The following is a 15,712-nucleotide window of genomic DNA, read 5'->3' on the forward strand; positions in this document are numbered from 1 at the left end:
AATTTGTAGTTGTTTCAGGTACTATACTTGACTCTGAGGAACTTTGATAGTTTTTTGGTTTTACAATTTGTCCATCTGTGAAAGACCAACTCAAACATGAAAAACCAAGCAAATAACTGACTATAATAGAAAAAAATAAAACGAACTCCACCGCACCTCATAAAGTTGCAACAAAAATTGTATTAAGAACCTAATCAATTCTCAATAGAGACAATAGCAGTGGAGGACATTCCACATCTCATAGGATATACTTGTTATTAAGAACTGAAGTACACAAAGTTTTCAAAGTATAAAGCTTTATCTCCAAAGTCTTTAAGCAATGAAAAGTGAAATGAAAAATGCAAACACTATACTAAAAATCACACTTTTTCCTATGGGTGTTAAAAATAGCAGCAAAAATTATTGTAATTGAAACATTAGAATACAAAAAATCCACATCAACTACGGTTTATTTTGTGCATTTGATTATATCATATATAGTCAGTAGTTTTTCCTGCTTGTGGTGTTCTTTCACACCCCAAAGGGAAGAACAATGTTTAAAAAAATAGGAAAGTAACTTTTTAAAAATGACAACATATGTTGAAAGTGTCCCTTTAATTTCTTTTGAAAACCATTTCTTAATGAAAATATGTCTGCAGACAAAACTCACACAGACAAACATGTCCAGGCATGTGTAGATCTAAACTAAAATACCAGCTTACTTCCAAACAGTTTTGCATCTTTGCATGTTGAACGTTAGAGAGAATGTATATAGTACAGGCACAGAACCAGTTTTTAAAATACTTTAAACTCAGTTATTTTTAATTAGCCTAGAAACCACTCTTTATTAAGAACTATACATCTTCAAATTTGCACATTTTAAATCATCAAAATGGTACCGAGGCTCAAATCAAAAATGTTTCTTAATTTGGTTACAGCACAAAATATCATTGTTTCAACAATGCATAATGGTGTGAGTAAGACAGCAGGGTGAAGAGAGAGAAACCCAGTTACTTACCTGTATTGTGATATATTACACAACTATTCCATGTATGAGTGTGTGAGGTATGTGCCCCAATGGGTACTTCACTTCAGGTGTGCATCCCCCTCCTATGCTCCTTTGTTCTGAGATATTGGGTAGCAGAGTCAGTTTGGCCTGTGCCTGGGTCCCACATATTCTCGAGCCCTGTACTGAGGATACATAGAGCTGTGCGAGTGAAGCACCCTGAGTTCCTTCTCTACTGCCAAGTCCCGCAGAGGATACTCCAAAGCTGATAGCAAAGAGGGTGGGTAGTGAAGCACCCATAGGGAGAAGAACTCCAGTTATTGAACAAGGTGAGTAACTTCTCCTTCTTTCTGAGTAGCATCCTTTTGGGTGCTTCACTTTAGGTGACTCCCGAGGAGTATCCCCACAGGAAGGAGGGTGCTTCAGAACAGAGTCTAATATTGAAGACAGAACTGCATTGCCAGCTGCAGCATCTGATCTAGAGGCATGCACCAAAGCACACTGCTTGGAAAAAGCATATATTGAAGACCAAGTGTGACATGGGACACATGCCTCTTGTGACCGCCTCCTGTTGACTGGGCGTGAACCTGCACGCTCTCTCCCCCCGGTGACCCATTGGCTGTTGCCCTCGTCAGTCATGTCTTCAGTGGCTCAGCCCTCCAGCTAAGTCACATAGTCAAAAGCATGAATGAAGAAACTCCTTCTGGGGGAAAAGGTTCAACTGTGCCCTTGGTAATGTCTGCAGCCCTGTCTCTGAGCTCAGTTCTCAGGCCCTTCTGAGCTAGCTTTAAGTCCATGTCTGCCCTGGTATAGAGTAGTGCCCCCAAGGCTTTCTCCCTGGAGACTAAGTCCTTTAGCAGTTCTGTGATGTCCCATTAAGTCCCGCCCTTCATTTGGGCCTCTAAACAAGACTTATCCCCTTCTTGGGGCTTTGGCCACTCCACCAGTGGCCAGCGGGGGGACCTGGCCCCACCAACTACTCCGGGTCCCAACCCAGGGACCATATAAATAGCAGCCATGTGCTGCTTCCTGAAATAGTTGCTGCTCCTATTCACTGGGCCACTTCCCATATACACCTTTCCTCCTCTTCAGTTCTCTCTCTGTTCCCTGTTTGAACAGGTTCTCTCCCAGGCCTTCTTGCCTAGAGAGTTTCTCAGTCTCTGTCCTGATTTCTCAGGGTCTTCTCTCAGGCCTTTTCGCCTGGAGAGCTTGTAAGAAGACCTGTCCCTGCTTGAGAAAGGTTTCTCCCCAGTATCTTTACTTGTGGAGTTTCACAGCCTCTTCCTCCTTCTTTACCCTTCTGGTCCCAGCCAGCAACTGAATTACTCAGGTCCTGCAGCTCCTTTTTTAAGTGAATCTGCTGGATTCTGATTGGCTGTTTCCCCGCAGAATTTTTAGGTAGACCTGGAGGACCCTGGACTTCAGGAAAGCAGACTTCGACTCCCTCAGGGAATGGATGGCCAGGATCCCCTGGGGGACTAACTTGAAGGGGAAAGGAGTCCAGGAGAGCTGGCTATATTTCAAGGAATCCCTGTTGAGGTTACAGGGACAAACCATCCCGATGAGTCGAAAGAATAGTAAATATGGCAGGCGACCAGCTTGGCTTAATAGTGAAATCCTAGCGGATCTTAACATAAAAAAGAAGCTTACAAGAAGTGGAAGGTTGGACATATGACCAGGGAAGAGTATAAAAATATTGCTCGGGCATGTAGGAATGATATCAGGAGGGCCAAATCGCACCTGGAGCTGCAGCTAGCAAGAGATGTCAAGAGTAACAAAAAGGGTTTCTTCATGTATGTTGGCAACAAGAAGAAAGCCAAGGAAAGTGTGGGCCCCTTACTGAATGAGGGAGGCAACCTAGTGACAGAGGATGTGGAAAAAGCTAATGTACTCAATGCTTTTTTTGCCTCTGTTTTCACTAACAAGGTCAGCTCCCAGACTGCTGCGCTGGGCATCACAAAATGCGGAAGAGATGGCCAGCCCTCTGTGGAGATAGAGGCGGTTAGGGACTATTTAGAAAAGCTGGACGTGCACAAGTCCATGGGGCCGGACGAGTTGCATCCGAGAGTGCTGAAGGAATTGGCGGCTGTGATTGCAGAGCCACTGGCCATTATCTTTGAAAACTCGTGGCGAACCGGGGAAGTCCCGGATGACTGGAAAAAGGCTAATGTAGTGCCAATCTTTAAAAAAGGGAAGAAGGAAGATCCTGGGAACTACAGGCCAGTCAGCCTCACCTCAGTCCCTGGAAAAATCATGGAGCAGGTCCTCAAAGAATCAATCCTGAAGCACTTGCATGAGAGGAAAGTGATCAGGAACAGCCAGCATGGATTCACCAAGGGAAGGTCATGCCTGACTAATCTAATCGCCTTTTATGATGAGATTACTGGTTCTGTGGATGAAGGGAAAGCAGTGGATGTATTGTTTCTTGACTTTAGCAAAGCTTTTGACACGGTCTCCCATAGTATTCTTGTCAGCAAGTTAAGGAAGTATGGGCTGGATGAATGCACTATAAGGTGGGTAGAAAGCTGGCTACATTGTCGGGCTCAACGGGTAGTGATCAATGGCTCCATGTCTAGTTGGCAGCCGGTATCAAGTGGAGTGCCCCAAGGGTCGGTCCTGGGGCCGGTTTTACTCAATATCTTCATAAATGATCTGGAGGATGGTGTGGATTGCACTCTCAGCAAATTTGCGGATGATACTAAACTGGGAGGAGTGGTAGATACGCTGGAGGGGAGGGATAGGATACAGAAGGACCTAGACCAATTGGAAGATTGGGCCAAAAGGAATCTGATGAGGTTCAATAAGGATAAGTGCAGGGTCCTGCACTTAGGACGGAAGAACCCAATGCACAGCTACAGACTAGGGACCGAATGGCTAGGCAGCAGTTCTGCAGAAAAGGACCTAGGGGTGACAGTGGACGAGAAGCTGGATATGAGTCAGCAGTGTGCCCTTGTTGCCAAGAAGGCCAATGGCATTTTGGGATGTATAAGTAGGTGCATAGCGAGCAGATCGAGGGACGTGATCGTTCCCCTCTATTCGACATTGGTGAGGCCTCATCTGGAGTATTGTGTCCAGTTTTGGGCCCCACACTTCAAGAAGGATGTGGATAAATTGGAGAGAGTCCAGCGAAGGGCAACAAAAATGATTAGGGGACTGGAACACATGAGTTATGAGGAGAGGCTGAGGGAGCTGGGATTGTTTAGCCTGCAGAAGAGAAGAATGAGGGGGGATTTGATAGCTGCTTTCAACTACCTGAAAGGGGGTTCCAAAGAGGATGGCTCTAGACTGTTCTCAATGGTAGCAGATGACAGAACGAGGAGTAATGGTCTCAAGTTGCAGTGGGGGAGGTTTAGATTGGATATTAGGAAAAACTTTTTCACTAAGAGGGTGGTGAAACACTGGAATGCGTTACCTAGGGAGGTGGTAGAATCTCCTTCCTTAGAGGTTTTTAAGGTCAGGCTTGACAAAGCCCTGGCTGGGATGATTTAACTGGGAATTGGTCCTGCTTTGAGCAGGGGGTTGGACTAGATGACCTTCTGGGGTCCCTTCCAACCCTGATATTCTATGATTCTATGATTCTATGATTCTATAAGTCCCGGATGACTGGAAAAAGGCTAATGTAGTGCCAATCTTTAAAAAAGGGAAGAAGGAGGATCCTGGGAACTACAGGCCAGTCAGCCTCACCTCAGTCCCTGGAAAAATCATGGAGCAGGTCCTCAAAGAATCAATCCTGATGCACTTGCATGAGAGGAAAGTGATCAGGAACAGCCAGCATGGATTCACCAAGGGAAGGTCATGCCTGACTAATCTAATTGCCTTTTATGATGAGATTACTGGTTCTGTGGATGAAGGGAAAGCAGTGGATGTATTGTTTCTTGACTTTAGCAAAGCTTTTGACACCGTCTCCCACAGTATTCTTGTCAGCAAGTTAAGGAAGTATGGGCTGGATGAATGCACTATAAGGTGGGTAGAAAGCTGGCTAGATTGTCAGGCTCAACGGGTAGTGATCAATGGCTCCATGTCTAGTTGGCAGCCGGTATCAAGTGGAGTGCCCCAAGGGTCGGTCCTGGGGCCAGTTTTGTTCAATATCTTCATAAATGATCTGGAGGATGGTGTGGATTGCACTCTCAGCAAATTTGCGGATGATACTAAACTGGGAGGAGTGGTAGATACGCTGGAGGGGAGGGATAGGATACAGAAGGACCTAGACAAATTGGAGGATTGGGCCAAAAGAAATCTGATGAGGTTCAATAAGGATAAGTGCGGGGTCCTGCACTTAGGATGGAAGAATCCAATGTACCGCTACAGATTAGGGACCGAATGGCTAGGCAGCAGTTCTGCGGAAAAGGACCTAGGGGTGACAGTGGACAAGAAGCTGGATATGAGTCAGCAGTGTGCCCTTGTTGCCAAGAAGACCAATGGCATTTTGGGATGTATAAGTAGGGGCATAACGAGCAGATCGAGGGACGTGATCGTTCCCCTCTATTTGACATTGGTGAGGCCTCATCTGGAGTACTGTGTCCAGTTTTGGGCCCCACACTACAAGAAGGATGTGGATAAATTGGAGAGAGTCCAGCGAAGGGCAACAAAAATGATTAGGGGTCTAGAACACATGACTTATGAGGAGAGGCTGAGGGAGCTGGGATTGTTTAGCCTGCAGAAGAGAAGAATGAGGGGGGATTTGATAGCTGCTTTCAACTACCTGAAAGGGGGTTCCAAAGAGGATGGCTCTAGACTGTTCTCAATGGTAGCAGATGACAGAACGAGGAGTAATGGTCTCAAGTTGCAGTGGGGGAGGTTTAGATTGGATATTAAGAAAAACTTTTTCACTAAGAGGGTCGTGAAACACTGGAATGCGTTACCTAGGGAGGTGGTAGAATCTCCTTCCTTAGAGGTTTTTAAGGTCAGGCTTGACAAAGCCCTGGCTGGGATGATTTAACTGGGAATTGGTCCTGCTTCGAGCAGGGGGTTGGACTAGATGACCTTCTGGGGTCCCTTCCAACCCTGATATTCTATGATTCTATGACTCATCTTCACTGCCCCTGTTCTGTGGTGGGGTGTGGTAGGACTCCAAGGTCTCCAACAGGGGGCCTCAAGGGACCTAGTACACACCGTCACAAAAGGTTATTGCTTTTCAAATTTCAGTAATTTGAACATCCTTGAGTAATGACATAGAAATAGATTGTGACCTTGTAGTGAAGGACTAACACTCTCAAAGGGGGTTGAATGCGGGCAGAATCATAACATGAAATAATACACCCCAAGATCCATGTAGAAAGTTTCCTTTGGATTGGTCACAATTGAAACAATAGTCTGGGAGACTTTCAGAATGGTTTGGTTCCATTTAGATAGAAGGCAAATGCTCTTTTGACACAAAAGATACAGAAGGCAGCTTCCTGTGTAGTCTGAGGTGGTCTCAGGGGGTGAAAAAAAACCTGGAAGATGAATGATCTGGTTAATATGAAATTAAAAAAACACTTAGGTAGAAACTTAGGATTTGGTCATAATGAGACCTTTTCCTTGAAAAACATTGTAAAGTGCGAACCTACCATTAAAGCCCCCATATTTGGGGGGAGGACTGAGAAAGGCATACTCCATGCAGCAAGACCTCGCATATACAGTGCATGCGAAGTCATGCCACATGGAGGACACCATTTTGAAGAACAGGTCTTCTGCAAAACTGGACGTGTTCAGGGGCCAAATGGAATCATGCCATTGTTTGTCATGACCTTGGCTCTCATCAGTGGAAAGAAATGAATGCAAGCATTGCCGAACGCTCACAATTCTAAAAGGTTGATGTGAAGACAACGCTCTTGGAGAGACCATTTGCCCTGATGGTATGAGACCCTAGATGCTCCCCACTCCCAAAAGGGATGCATCTGATGTTATAACAATGATAGGAGTAACAGAAGAACGGGACTCCCCCATGCACATGTGGAGGGGTCTTCCTGTCAATTGAGTGAATCCAGAATCTGACGAGGAACAAACATCTGCTTTTCCAGATTGTGCTTGTTCAGTACATAAAAAGCCCTGAGCCATCTCTGGAAGCATCAAAGATGCAACTTGGTGTATTGGGTTATGATGGTAAAAGCTGCCACCTGACCTAATAGCTGGAGACAATTTCTTGCTGAGGTTTGTGGACTTATCCGAATATTTGAAATGAGATTTTTTGGGGGGGGTGGGGGGGTAGGGTTATGAACCTGTCCATAGGTTGGTAAGCCCTGGTTGTCATGACATCTAGAGAAGCTCTTATGAATTCTATCCTATGTATAGGGCTAAAAGAGGACTTTTTGAGATTGAGTTGAAGACCTAAACTGTGGAATAGAGACCTTGTCATCTTTACTGCTGATAAGCCTATCTTTCCAGAGGTTCTAACTAGCCAATCACTGAGATAAGGGAAAACAATTATCTACATCCAAGCTATAGCTATACGACCACCTGACGCAACAAAAGTCTTCAGTACCAAATCAAGTTTAGGGGTAGTGTGGCTCTTAGAGGAAGCCTGAGGTGTTTTCACAGTGTAGGAACTACTCAGAGCCTCAGTAGTACTCCCTTTAGTACCTGAGGTCCCTGGAACATTATTCTACATCAGTGACAGAAGGAGATCTAACACTCCTGCTCCTTTTGCTGGTACCTACAGACTTAGCATGCCAGGCTCTTGGTACTGCGGACATGGATGGAGATGCCACATCCCATGAAGTTTTTGGTGATCAAGATGCAGAGGTGGATGGGGTAACCAGCAATTGTATCCTTGGAGACTCTTGGTAAGCAGGACCTGGAGGTAGATGGGGCACTAAGCGTATCTGTTCTTGAAGGAGGGGCAGCTCTTACACATGGTTGGTATATGGGAGTTTGACAAACAACGAAGGCATCAAAAGTGTCAGTCACTAACTAGGATAGATTCCTGGCGGAAAATCAGCGCTTAAACCCTAGGGATCCCTGCATACCACAGATAAAGTCAAGAACAACCCTTTAATCAGGGAAAGAACAAAGGGAAAACGATAGACCCCAAATTAAACTATTTACAACTAAGCTAAATTAACTACCTAAACTACAATAAGGTATAAGCATGGCAGGCAGGCTCAATGCTCTGTCTCAGGCTGAAGGCAGTTGAGAAGATACTTAGGCCAGTTCACCCATGCAGCCCTATATAGCCTCAATATGGTACATGAAGATGTGTACAGGCTGAACTGGCACTGCTAATGGAAGTCTCCAAAGGTGAACGGGGCACATGCATACCTGAAGTGGAGCACCCATTGGAACTGACTACTCAAAGGAGGAATCCCATCTCCTTGAGGTGCAACTGGTGTTCCAAAATACCTTGGACCCAAGCTTCTACAGGAATTGTGATGCTCCTGACGGGAAAAAACATCATTGCCACCTTCCCTTAGCCATGTATGTATTTCTAATGGACAGGAGGTTTTCCTATTAAGTAAGATGTTTTAATAGCTCTTGAATAATCTCTTTTGGTGTGTTCTAACCACTCCAAAGTCGTGCTATGAGCAAGATTTGATCATATTGCTGTGATACCATGTGCCAGTCTGATGGTAGAATCAGACACAGATGAACTGATAGTCTTTGTAGGTCAGAAAACCAATGATTCCATGCTTGAGCTATTAGAATAATTTTTCCATAGTCTTGTTTCAACTTCAGAATCACTTTTGGAATGAGTGGAAATGCATATATCGAATTTGACCCTTAGGGTAACAGGAATGTGTCTGTGAGGGAAACCTGGACTGTGACTTGCTCTGGAACAAAACTGATGGCACTTTCTGTTCAGTTCTGACTTCTAGCAAAAAGGGTTAGGCTGGTATTCCTTCATGACTGGAATATGAACCTAAGAATGTTTTTGTTCAACAACCATTTGTGATCTTCCGGGAACCTTCTGCTACGATGGTTTGTGACAATTTCTGCAACCCTGTGAGAGGAGAGGCCATAAGCAGGATTCCATTTTGGATGCAAAAATTCCAAAGCTTGATTGCTTCCTAATACATTAGGTTGGATCTAGCCCATTCTTGCTTATTCAGGTAGAATATGCTGACGGGTTGTTGGATCATCTGACTCTTGATGTGAGTTATGAAGCCTTGATATGACCAGTATATGACTTGAAGCTCTAGAATGTTTATCTTCAGAGATGATTTCTGTTCAGTCCACAATGCTTGAATCCGCAAAACTGCTATATATACAAATCGCCCCCTGAGGCAGATACATCTGTAGTGGAAGTTTTTGACAGAAGAGGATGAGAGAATAATACTCCCTAATGAGGACAGACCCCTGGGAAGTATGCGAATCAGCAAGTCCAGAGAGATTTTGATGGGATGATATTCAGACTTCAACCATATATCTCTGGTGAAGTCCAGCACGCTAAAGTCACATACATATAGAATGCCATGTGTCCGAACCACACACTCAAGATCTCATGTTGCCCTTGGCTGGGATTGCAGAGTATTGCATAGGGAAAAGAGACTGGAGCAGGTAAGCAGTTGCTGTCTTCAAATTGAGGATCACACCAATGAACTTGATTCTTTGAACATGGGACAGAATCACTTTGTCTTATTATCAGGTCTTGTTGAGCAAATAGTGAGTGGAGATCTGCTGGATGGTTTGTTCCCCTTGCTGACTGGAGTGGCTGAGGATCAACTAGTCATGTAAACAGGGGAATACCTGCATGCTGATTCTTCTGAGGTGAGCCACCACTTCTGTCATGTCAGGAAAGGTATATTGGTAGCAGAGGTCTACCACCATGAAACTGAGATATTTTGTGAGTAGGATGGATCACTACGTGAAAGTAGGCATCCTGTAAATCGAGAGCAGCATACCAGTCATTGGGATCTAAGGGAGGACTAGAAGCCAAAGAAACGATGCAATGTTTTATTATCTTGATGAAGGCTTTTAGCTTCCATGAGTCTAGAATCAGCCTCAGAACCCCTTTTCTCTTGGATATGAAGTGGATATGGAGCAAGTATTGAGAGTAAAAATGTCGTCCCCAATTTTGAGAACATCCTCTGTAACTCTGAAACACAGAAGAGTCTACACCTCTTGCATGCATGCAGACTTTGTGAGATAGGTCCCTGAAAAGGGACAGGGGAAAGGTGCATGGGGTTAGGGCACAAATTGGAACCGTATCTTGAAACAGTCCCACAGTGCTTAGGACTCACTGGTCTGTTGTTTATGGCCTTCTAGCAGTAAAGAAATGGGACAATCTGTCCCCAAAAGTGGGAGAAAGTCAGAGAGACAGGCAAGGAAGATCGAGTACAACTGGTCTGCTGCTCTTGGGGAAGCAGACATATAGGTTGCCTAGCCTGAGATGGGTGCTGCTGAAATTTGAGGTACAAAGCAGAAGACGCAGTGGGTCTCTTCCTTTGTGGCTTGTGCTGTCTCTTAGAGGCATGAGGCTGCCTTGGTGGATAGTACAATTGTCTCTGCTGCTGTTATAGCCTGCTACATTTCCTCCTTGGGTTCAGCATATAAAACATGAGTGAGAGTAACCTGAGAGTCTTTAAGGGAACGCAAGACCTCACCATTTTTATCTGGAAAGAGATTAAATCCCTCAACTGGCAAATTCTTGATTATTTGATGCACTTCTGCAGGAATTCCAGAAGTCTGGAGCCACAATGGCCTCCACAAAATGGCTGCTGCTGCCATCTCTTTGAGTCCAAGACATCCAAAGCAGCTTGGAGGGACTTCCTCACTACATGATGACCTCCTGAGAACCAAGGCTTTGAATTCCTCTTGAGCATCATCAAAGAGTTTATCAGAAAATTTAGATGTAGAATCCCAAATGATCTAATCATACTGTGAATACATTTTCCTACCATACAAATCCAACTTGTTGGGCTCCTTTTCTTTTGGTGAAGTCTTGAAGCAACCCTGCCATCATTTTTAATTAGCTGCAGTAATGATCAGAGAGACAGGTGTGGGTGGGAAAAGAATTGTTCGTATCCTTGAGAGGGAACTTGGTAACATTGCTCAGTTGTTTTAGCAGTTGGCGTCAGGAGGCTTGGTGTGCCAAAATACGTTGGCTGTTTCTAACAATGCTTCATTAATAGGCAGAGCAACTCTGGCAGGCACTGGAGTTTGGAGAACATGTCTACAAGTTTGTGAGGAATCTTTTGCAATAGCGCTGGCTGAACTCTTAGTTAGGATGCTACCCTCCTCATATGCTCTTGATGGGCCTGAAGTAATCAGGAATGGAGGAAAATGACTCAGGCATAAGAGTTACATTTGGCGATGAAAATACATTGTGAGGAAGTAAAGTCTCCTCTTATTGTAGGGTATCCTTCAGTGAGCCAAATTCAATAGCAGTCTCAGCCAAAAGGATGAGTATAGGCACCTGCTCAGTCTGAGAGAGTGTCAAAGGTGTTTCCTTAGCTGGCAGCGGAGCTGGTGATCTAGTTCTGGCATGGCTGGGAGAAAAAAAACAAGTTGAGTGTGGAACGCCACAGGATGCCCAAATGGGTCAATGTGGGTATCCATGTGGCCGTGGAAGTCAATGAGAAGAGCCCCATGGCGAGCGGTCTCTCTAGACCTATTTTTATATGAGTGTCTAGATCAAGAGAGGGAATCTCTCTCCAATGAAGGAAGGAGTGAAAATCTAAGTGTCCTTGATCTCGAGGGATTCATGTCTCTGCTAGCTTCCGATTCCAAGCATGAATTGGTTAGTCTGTCAGTATGGGAGGAGCAGCACCCAGGTGGAGTGGTTGGTAACCTGGGATGATCCACGGAATTATCTGGTCTCTGAATCAGCCCCAAAGATTGCAATGAACGTCTTCTAAGTGAGAGCAGTGGAGACCATATCAAAGGTGGAATTGGGGTCAAAGGCTAAGCAGACAGTGGGACCGAGGTGAAATCTGCAGCCAGTACTGAAGTCAGTATGGATGATTGTACTGGAGTTGAGAACAGAATATCAGACTACAATAGGGGAGAGTCCAGTACTGAGACACAGCAGATCCCTTGCTGCAACACAGATCTGATGTTGTCAGTACCGACAGGACTGGTGCCTCTGAGGAAATCAGAAGTGGTGCAAATGCCAAATTAGATGAGTCTGTGAACAGATTAGTGGGTACCGGTCTCAACTGAACCGACAGGTTCAGTATCAGATTCAATGACACAGGCAGGTGGAGTCTCTCATCAGACCACTCTAGAGAGTACTGAGCCTCAATACAGGCAGAATCATAAGATAACTTATCTGAGCCACAACGACAGCCAGTCTCCTTTGTACAGCTTGAGAAACGCTTCTTGGGTCTCAAAGTTAGCCTCGGATCTGAAGCAGTCACATTGTTTGGCAACCTAGAAGAAGACCCTAGCAAAGGGAGTGGTCTGTTCTCTTCCATCAGCAGTTACCAGTCTTTTCAGCTTTGGGATGAGAGTCAGACAAAGCTGCAGGAGCCCTCCCAGTGGTGTAAAGTCTGATCTCAGAACTTCTGAGGGGTCAGGATCAAAAAATGGGCAAATAGACTGCTCAGGGAAATACTCTCTCAAGTGTCTCTCCCAGGATTGTGGGTTCTTCTCTTAAAACAATGTCAAATCTTACATTTTTCTTTGTTATGTCCCTCACCCAGTGATATTAGGCAAGGAGTATGAGGATTCTTTGTCTGTATAATGTCCATGCAGAAAGGGCAATGTTTAAAGCCCAGGGATTTCTGCATATCAAAACCGGTGCCGAGCACCTCAGACCTTGAATAACAAAGAAAGGGCCCATCAAGTAGGCAGAATATGGAGAATAGAGCTATGGTTGTGGAAACATGGACTGTTTAAAACAGCAGCAGCAACTTAGGTTTTAAACAATTTACCAAAGTTAGCACAGACATAGGAAAAGTTTTCCAAAAAACCAAAACTAAGTATTAGAACAATTTTTTTTGTATGGAAAGTTTATTTTATTTAATGTAGATGAATGCCTCACATGATTTAATATTAAAAAAAACTGAGACATGGCTGGTTTAGAAAACTTCATATAAAACCACTATAAATATTTTTACGACCATACAAAGTGTTTTTTGTTTTGTTTTTCTTCTCCAGTTTGGTTTTTTTTATTCAGATTAAAGAAAAATAAGAACTGTCTGCACATTAGCAATTAAACTGTCCCAACTAGGAGGAAAAGTTTAAAGACACTAAGATGCATGGGATTCTGATGTACAGAATTCTTCATCCAGAGGCCCCCAAACACATGCTGGCTTTTGAAGGATATGGCAGTTAGTTCCTGCTTGGCTGACATAACATATTCCTAAAAGCGCCTAAGCCATACTGTTTTCCTGCCTCTAGTGTTGGTCACCAGTGAGGATGGCAGGGAAAGGTAGTCTCAGACTGCATTTTACAAAAAATATCTGCCACCATATGGATTTCTATTGTGTTTAACACCCAAATACTTAAGATCTTGGAATAGTAAGAAAAGGCAGACCTGACCATGAGGCAGTTGGCAAGGAGGAGTGCATGGCTATTTTTGACAGGCGCCTCCAGGTTTTCCACCTTCTTCTGGGTTCTAGAATAATTTAATCAGTTTCCCCTTAAGTAAAACAAACAGGTAGATGAAAGAGTTCACATGAGACCAGTGGTTTATAATGAAAGTCCTTAGATGATCTAAATGGCAGGGAAATTGGTAATTAAGCTATAATGTGGAAGGAGTTGCACTGTAATTCTGGGATAGTTTAAATGAGGGTTCATTTCAGGCTGCAAAATAATTCCTGGGAAATCAGCACTCAAACATCAACTAATTCACCCTGCGACAGAATGGTAAACTTTGCTGATCAATGGTAAGTTCTATTCATATAAAATGTGAAAAACACTGCCAGGATTAGACACACACAACTATTAGGAACTATTAAACATCATAAGTTTAAGTAGGGGCATAGCGAGCAGATCGAGGGACGTGATCGTTCCCCTCTATTCGACATTGGTGAGGCCTCATCTGGAGTACTGTGTCCAGTTTTGGGCCCCACACTACAAGAAGGATGTGGATAAATTGGAGAGAGTCCAGCGAAGGGCAACAAAAATGATTAGGGGTCTAGAACACATGACTTATGAGGAGAGGCTGAGGGAGCTGGGATTGTTTAGCCTGCAGAAGAGAAGAATGAGGGGGGATTTGATAGCTGCTTTCAACTACCTGAAAGGGGGTTCCAAAGAGGATGGCTCTAGACTGTTCTCAATGGTAGCAGATGACAGAATGAGGAGTAATGGTCTCAAGTTGCAGTGGGGGAGGTTTAGGTTGGATATTAGGAAAAACTTTTTCACTAAGAAGGTGGTGAAACACTGGAATGCGTTACCTAGGGAGGTGGTAGAATCTCCTTCCTTAGAGGTTTTTAAGGTCAGGCTTGACAAAGCCCTGGCTGGGATGATTTAACTGGGAATTGGTCCTGCTTCGAGCAGGGGGTTGGACTAGATGACCTTCAGGGGTCCCTTCCAACCCTGATATTCTATGATTCTATGATCAGTAAAGCAAAAAGGAACAAAGAATCAGAGGAGGAGCAGTAATTCAATGAAATGGACGCTAATGCCTTAGGTCTTGTCTACAATGGAAAATTACACTGTGCTAACCAACACAATGTTAAACATGACTTAAGTCTTAGTGTAGAGGTACCATCTTTAACATCGCTGACACACTGGGGTTAACTATGACTAGATGACACTGTGCTAACATGCTTATCTATACTCCACATTTAAAAACTTGTCAATTAGTATGTATTTTAAACCAATTAAAAATAATATTCCAATGTAGACAAGGCCTTAAGAGAGATTAGCAATGGATGATTTAAAAAGTGTGCAAGAGAAGATAACAGTGATTAAAGAAAAGTGGAAGAAACACTGGAAGCAAAGAGATAAGCGAGCGAGCGAAAGGTACAAATGTATCCTCTTAGTAACAGGGCCTACTATCAAAGAACGACTGTCTTTAAGAGGTTTCAGAGTAACAGCCGTGTTAGTCTGTATTCGCAAAAAGAAAAGGAGTACTTGTGGCACCTTAGAGACTAACCAATTTATTTGAGCATGAGCTTTCGTGAGCTACAGCTCACTTCATCGGATGCATACCGTGGAAACTGCAGCAGACTTTATATATACACAGAGAATATGAAACAATACCTCCTCCCACCCCACTGTCCTGCTGGTAATAGCTTATCTAAAGTGATCATCAGGTGGGCCATTTCCAGCATAAATCCAGGTTTTCTCACCCTCCACCCCCCCCACACACAAATTCACTCTCCTGCTGGTGATAGCCCATCCAAAGTGACAACTCAAAGAGTTGTGTTAAATACCACACCAGGGTTCTGTATGATGATTGACGATGACGATAGAAGGTAAGGAAGATATAACAATTTTTTTCTCATAAAAAAATAGTTTTCTTTCTCCATGAAGGCTATAAAGTGTTTTGCAGTCTCTTTCTTAGACTTTGCAGTGACATCACATCACACAAGATTATGAACAGAACGAATTACCCTGGGAGTAATCAGGTTTAGAAAGTAAGTAATTGTGATAGAAACTAATCTGTACTATACATTCTTTGGGGGTAGAGAACATACTTGCCCTTTAAACTACCTTGCAGGGTGGTTGTTCTTTTTGGAGTGTGCATGGTGGGATTGTATAAATAAATAATAATGGACAAGTGATGAAAGTGGCTAAATAACCCAAAGAACAACTTCCATAAAGGAAAAATTTCATATGGAAAACATATGCAAAAATAAATGTTTCATAATTATAATAAGTAAAATACCTCAGAATACAATAAACTTCAAAAATGTT

The 15,712-nt window shown here is 43.7% G+C and overlaps 1 protein-coding gene across 1 annotated transcript in view; it reads right to left on the reverse strand.

Annotated features, from left to right (window-relative positions):
- The window catches only part of DIAPH3 (diaphanous related formin 3), a 504,213-nt gene that overhangs the window by 193,116 nt on the left and 295,385 nt on the right, over positions 1 to 15,712 (reverse strand). The window lies entirely within an intron of this gene.

Source organism: Lepidochelys kempii, chromosome 1, assembly GCF_965140265.1.
Source record: "Lepidochelys kempii isolate rLepKem1 chromosome 1, rLepKem1.hap2, whole genome shotgun sequence".
NCBI classification, from domain to species: domain Eukaryota; kingdom Metazoa; phylum Chordata; order Testudines; family Cheloniidae; genus Lepidochelys; species Lepidochelys kempii.